This window comes from Erinaceus europaeus, chromosome 4 (genome assembly GCF_950295315.1).
Source record: "Erinaceus europaeus chromosome 4, mEriEur2.1, whole genome shotgun sequence".
NCBI classification, from domain to species: domain Eukaryota; kingdom Metazoa; phylum Chordata; class Mammalia; order Eulipotyphla; family Erinaceidae; genus Erinaceus; species Erinaceus europaeus.
The window spans coordinates 97429653-97435998 of record NC_080165.1 but is presented as its reverse complement, the minus strand read 5'-3'; the positions used below and the strand labels follow the sequence as shown (position 1 = coordinate 97435998).

General features: G+C 47.5%; 1 protein-coding gene across 3 annotated transcripts in view; it reads right to left on the bottom strand.

The window, feature by feature from the left end:
- Window positions 1–6346, bottom strand: part of LARGE1 (LARGE xylosyl- and glucuronyltransferase 1) — a 705604-nt gene that overhangs the window by 619540 nt on the left and 79718 nt on the right. The window lies entirely within an intron of this gene.

Here is a 6346-nt window from a genome sequence, read left to right as displayed (position 1 = left end):
ACATAAGAATTATTTGGAATCCTGCAGCATATTTTCAGAATGCACATGCCAATGTCCAGCCAAATAGAAAAGAGCCAGAATTTCAGGAGAGGAGCTTGTGATTTTGGAAAAGATCCCTAAGGTATTTCCAATAAGTAGGCACTCTGAAGAACCACTAATCAATATTATCACCTCATTTTTCAAATGAGACTGAGAGAGGGACCCCTTATCTATACTCAATGACTTGAGCACTGGCATAGGAAGACACAGAAAAACAAAAATGCCTGCTCTCATTAATCATTTTGAATCTTTGCGTTAACACAATGTGTCACCCCATCCCTTCCCACTGAGGCAGAGCAAGTTAAGAAAATGCAGCATGAGAGGTAACACAGCAGATAAGGCATTCAACTCAAAAGCATGAGGTCCCAAGTTTGATCCCAGGCACTGAATGTTCCAGAATGAAGGTATGGTGTGTCGTTCCCCCACTCCAGCCACCCCACCTTCTCTCTCATTAGTTAATAACTTTAAAAAAAAAAAAGTTAAGAACAGGCAAATAATATAGGCATCAAGATTTAGCTTTAATTTTCAAGGAACTACTTCTCACTTCAAGATTGCTCCTTGGGGGCCTTCTTACTGATGAGTGTCCAGGAAGGAATGGCCCCTGTTTTTAGAAGCAAGGACATGGCCATGATAGGAAGAGTACTAAAATAGAAGCACCCAGCCAAATTTGCAAAGAAGTTGCAGAATGTTATCTGTGCTGGGCCCAACCAGAAAGAGTGCTAACTCCTGGTGCTAAGTGTTCCAGGTGGTTGTGGGCCTCCACAGGAAGTCAAAGTGCTGATTTTGGCCCTGAACTCAGGCTGGCCTCCCCGCTCCCATCCCTGCGATAAGAGGTGGGTCCCTTAAGCATAGTAAGGTCAGCTGAAAACAGTGATTTGCAAAGCTTTCCTTGAGGACTAAATAAAACAGCTTTGAAGACAGTTCCCACCTTTTTGGGAGGTAGACAGATGCTCTACATGATGTACTTGTATTTGCTTCTCAATCAATGGGGGTTCTGAAAAACAGACCAGGCTTTGAAAGGTGAGCTGCTGGGAAACTGTCCTTGCCTTTTGTTTTGTTGTTGTTGTTATTTTTATTTTTTAAGACAAGACTGGTAGGCAGGGCCACGTCTGGTGATCTCTGAGAATCCACTATGTTGCTCAAAAGCCCCTTTTATTCCAAGCTAGGAGTTGAAAGCAACAGACACTCATCAAGAGCAAGAAAAATCCACTCTTGAGTTTTTTTGATCCTCACTGAGGAATCCCCACAGTTCTGTAGATCAACTAATGTCTCCAGGGAACATGCAACAGTGAGGAAGGATGCCAGCAGAGAAAGGGAGGTCGGAATTAAGCAGGTCAACTACAGTTAGTTTCCCAGGGAAGATGCTAGAGAAATCACATTTAAATCTTTCCCAAGGCCAGGGAGAGGGGGTGCTCATCAGGTAGACCACAGGGAGTTCATGGGTAAGGCCTGGTGCTTCCATCTTTCTCTGTTTTAAATAAGTATCAATGTCTTTACTTCTTCCTAGTTTTCCCCCATAGGAACTGAACATAGGTTTATAAGGTTCTCTGATGCTCTATACCTGTGTGACCACTCCCTGCATCCCTCTGAGGACAGCCATGTTTTTCAGAGTGAACAACAACAATAATAATAATAATAAAATCCAAGACAATACTGTCTAAACCCAGAGTTTAAAACCAGACCTAGTCAAGATACTGTTCAGAATCTGAACATAGATTGGCACCACTGGAAGACCACAGATGCTGTCTAAGTTCACATGTGGGTGCCCCACTGTCTTCATTTTCAAAGCAAGGAACAAAACTATTCCAGATGAGAGCCTGGATAAGAAAACAGTAGCAGGTGGAACTCTGGGATCCGAGTGTCCTGGTGAATAAAGGGTTCCTTTTCTCCTCAGCAAGTGTAACCTAAGGATGTCTGGTCTTGCTCTGAGAAGTGGAGAGTAGACTCATTCGGGGACTGTTCTAGTGCTTGGAACTCACTAAGGGCCATTGGTCTCAGTGATGTCACCAGAGCAGAATAGGAACAAAGCCAGCCAGGTGTAGGTGGCAGCCCAATGTCCTCACCCCTGACTATCCCACTGTCACTTCAGCTGGCCCAACGCCTCCATATCCTTCTTCCCAGAATCTCCACTGGGTGAAGCTCCTCAGCCTCCCCAGCCAGGCTGTGCAGGCAGGTGACATTGCCCTGTGAGCATGTCCAACCTCTTCCTGCTCTTGGACTATGGAGAGCTCCAAATCACCACATGAATGGAGAGAGCAGCATCTTTGGTAAGACAGCAGCAGATGAGCTTGTCCCTCAGTTAACCTGGTAACCCCAGACCCAGTCAGAAGATGCCAAACCCTGTGTCATCACTCAGGAGGCAATAGAAGCCAAGCCCTGCAGGTTTTGCTAGATATTTTCCCATTTACACACACACACACACACACACACACACACACACACACACACAACACACACACAACACACACACACACACACATACACACACACACACACACACACACACACACTTGGCCTAAAATCCACTGACCACCGTGAGAAATCAGTAACAGCAAAATCATCACAGGGCAAGTGGGACCTGGACCTGAGATCCAGCTTTGGGGCTGTGAGGAGGAGCTTGACCTAGTCAGGTCTCACCAGCACAGTGGGATGCATTGGATCGACCTTCTCGTGGTGCATCTCATGAGTACCCATTCATTGGGGAAACTGACGATCCTCCCTAGCAGACTGACTCCACATGGATCCCAGTCACTTTCAAAGCCAGCAACAAGCAGCTCCTGACAGCTTTCAAGCTGTTGGTCCTGCTCTTCGAGTCCTCCAACTTAATGTTGAGGGGCTGTCCTTTGCCAAATGCGTTCTTATTGGTCAATTGGCGATACAGCATCAGGCAGATGTTATCTGCCTACAAGAAACACATATAGCAGTCGATGAAGCTGCTCGATTCACCATCAGTGGATTCGATTTAATATGCTATAATCTCCATCCTAAACATGGCCGAGCCATCTACGCCAAATCGTGTCTTGCGGACGTTTACCATACGGCCTCTTCGACCTTCTACGACTCCATTACTGTTGGAACTATTCAACGTATATAAGCCTCCCAGTGCCTCATGGGATAACGAGGTCCTGCCTAGCCCAAATCACCCAGCCATTTACGTTGGAGACTTTAATAGTCATCACCAAGACTGGGGATATTCCTCCACTCGTGCTGATGGCTCTATCTTAGCCGACTGGGCTTCAGCGAATGACCTCTCCCTATTATACGATCCCAAACAGCCAGGCTCTTTTCACAGTGCTAGATGGAATAAAGACTCGTCACCCGACCTGTGCTGGATTAGCATAGTCAACGGCCAAGCCTTTCCTGCTATGAGACAAGTTCTCAAGATCTTCCCGCACAGTCATTGCCGCCCAGCTATCATCCACATTGGCCTCCAGCTCCCACTGATTCTGTGCTCGGAGAAACTAAGATGGAACTTTCGAAAGCAAACTGGCGTCTGTTCAGTGATCTTACCAACAAATCTATTCCTGCAATTCCAATTAACTCTATCCCCTCTGAAGATTCCTACAGGCGCTTCCGCCAAGCCATCTTCAAAGCAGCTTCCCAAGCCATTCCTCGTGGGAGACGTGCTAACTATACACCTTGTCTTGATGCTGAATGCGAGCAACTACTAAAGCAGTATGATGAGTCGGGCGACCCAGATGTGGCTGACCATCTCATTACCTCCCTGGATGCAGCACGCCAAGCCCGCTAGCAACAACTCACGGAAAGTCTGAACTTCACCCACTCAAGTAGGAAGGCCTGGAAGCTTCTTCACAGACTGGGTGCCGGTAGCCAACCCCCTCCCATCTCCCATCCTCCCGTATCTCCAAACTCAGTGGCCAGTCACCTAACTCAAGTTGGACGTGCTAAGATCGACCCAGTCTGGAAAAGAGAAATTTCCCATGAGTGGTCATCCCACTTCCGGTTATCTTGTCCATCTCCAAAACTCTCTCCCTTTACACTGTCTGAACTGGAAGACACTTTGAAGAGGGTTAAACCGGGAACAGCTGCTGGCTATGATAACATCACCCCAGAACTCATTCTTAACCTGGGCCCCGCAGCAAAGAAGTGGCTCGCTTCATTCCTGTCCCACATCTTGGAATCTGAGTCTATGTCCAAAGTTTGGCGTCGTGCGAAGATTATAGCGGTTTTGAAACCAAAGAAAGACCCAACACTGGCCGCCAGCTATAGACCAATTTCTCTCCTCTCCGTGTGTTACAAACTCCTTGAGAAGCTGCTTCTGTCACGTATTTCTCATCTTACAGAGAAATTCCTATCACCCACCCAAGCTGGTTTCCGCCCAGGAAGATCTACCTGCGAACAAGCCCTGGCCCTCTCAACTTACATTGAAAATGGATTCCAGAAGAATTTAAAGATGGGTGCTGTCTTTGTTGATCTCACAGCAGCCTATGACACGGTCTGGCACTGTGGTCTCCTGGTCAAGATCTCAAGATGCCTGCCTCCATGGGTGGCCAACACTATATCGTTTCTTCTCCAAAACAGAAGATTCCGGGTACATTTGGGTGACAAGTCTAGCAGATGGAGACTTGTCTCAAGTGGCCTCCCCCAGGGCTCTGTTCTGGCTCCTACGCTATTTAATATTTACATCAATGACCTCCCAGAAACTTCTTCAAGGAAGTTCATCTACGCCGATGACATCTGCTGTGCAACTCAGGCATCCAAGTTCGACATCCTCGAGGAAACACTCACGAAAGACATGTCTCTGATATCTGATTACTGTAAAAAATGGCAACTAATTCCTAGCACTGCTAAAACGGTATCATCTGTTTTCCATCTACACCATGCCTCGGCCTCGCGTGAGCTTAATGTGCAGCTTGGTGATATGAGAATCCGGCATGAAGCCCAGCCAGTCTATCTTGGCGTTACTCTCGATCGCACTCTGTCATTTCACGAACATCTCATAAAAACTGGAGCAAAGGTGGGCGCGAGGAATAACATCATTGCAAGACTGGCCAGCTCCTCATGGGGCGCGAGTGCTTCCACACTACGATCATCCTCTCTGGCATTATGCTATTCCACTGCAGAATACTGTGCCCCAGTATGGTTCCGTAGCCCCCATGTCCACTTGGTCGATTCCAAATTATATTCCTCCATGAGGATAATTTCTGGAACCATCCATTCCACCCCGGTTCCATGGCTGCCAGTTCTTAGCAACATCGCCCCGCCAGATATTCGTCGGGATGCGGCATCATCTAAGTTCATTTCCCACGTCAACGCTTGACCGGACCTGCCAATATACGCGGATATCTTCGCCCACCCTGTTCAACGCTTGGCATCTCGTCACCCAATCTGGTCCCCTACGCCTACACTGAACTTCTCTGTTCCAGTCTCTTGGAAACAGAGTTGGCAGTCAGCTGAGGTAAAGAACAAACACCTCATCACAGACCCCTGCAAGCGTCAACCCGGCTTTGACCTAGCACGTTATGACTGGGCCCTCCTCAATCGCTATCGAACAGGCCATGGCCGGTGCACCGCTATGTTCCATCACTGGGGAGCCAGAGACAACCCGAACTGCCCCTGCGGCTACAGACAGACTATGACCCACGTGGTCAACGACTGCCACCTCTCCAGATTCAAAGGAGGTCTCAAGACTTTACATCAGGCTCAACCTGATGCTGTTGACTGGCTACGGAAGAAGGGCAAATGCTAGAAGAAGAAGAACCAGCACAGTAGCCACATACATGTCTGTTGACACTGCTGTGAGGTTTTAAGACCTCCAGACTCCGAGACATCTCCTCCCAGGGCATTCAGTACTATTCCCCAGTCCCATCCCAGCACCTGCTCCAGCACTGCTGGCACCCAAGAAAATAAGGATGAGGCTGGGGTTGTAAAAGTCACTTCTTCTGACCAACTTTCAAGGCACAAACTGAAAGGGGCAGGGAGGGGGAATATCCTCATGTCCCCAGAAGAGGGGCACTGAATTTCATGAGAAGTAGAAAGTATAACAAGTTCAGAAGAACTTTTATCACAAAGGACTGCTGAGCCCTAGTGAAGACCAAATTTCTTTTCTTTATTTTTTAAAGATTTTTTTAATAGGACAGAGACAAATTGAGAAAGAAGGGGAAGATAGAGAGCAGGAGAGAAAGACAGATACCTACAGACCTGCTTCACCACTTGTGAGGTGACCCCTCTGCAGGTGGGGAGCCGGGGGTTTGAACTGGGATCCTTGCGCTTCATCCTATGTGCGTTTAACCCAATATGCTACTGCCTGACCCCCTTAATGATTTTTTAAACTTTATTTATTTAA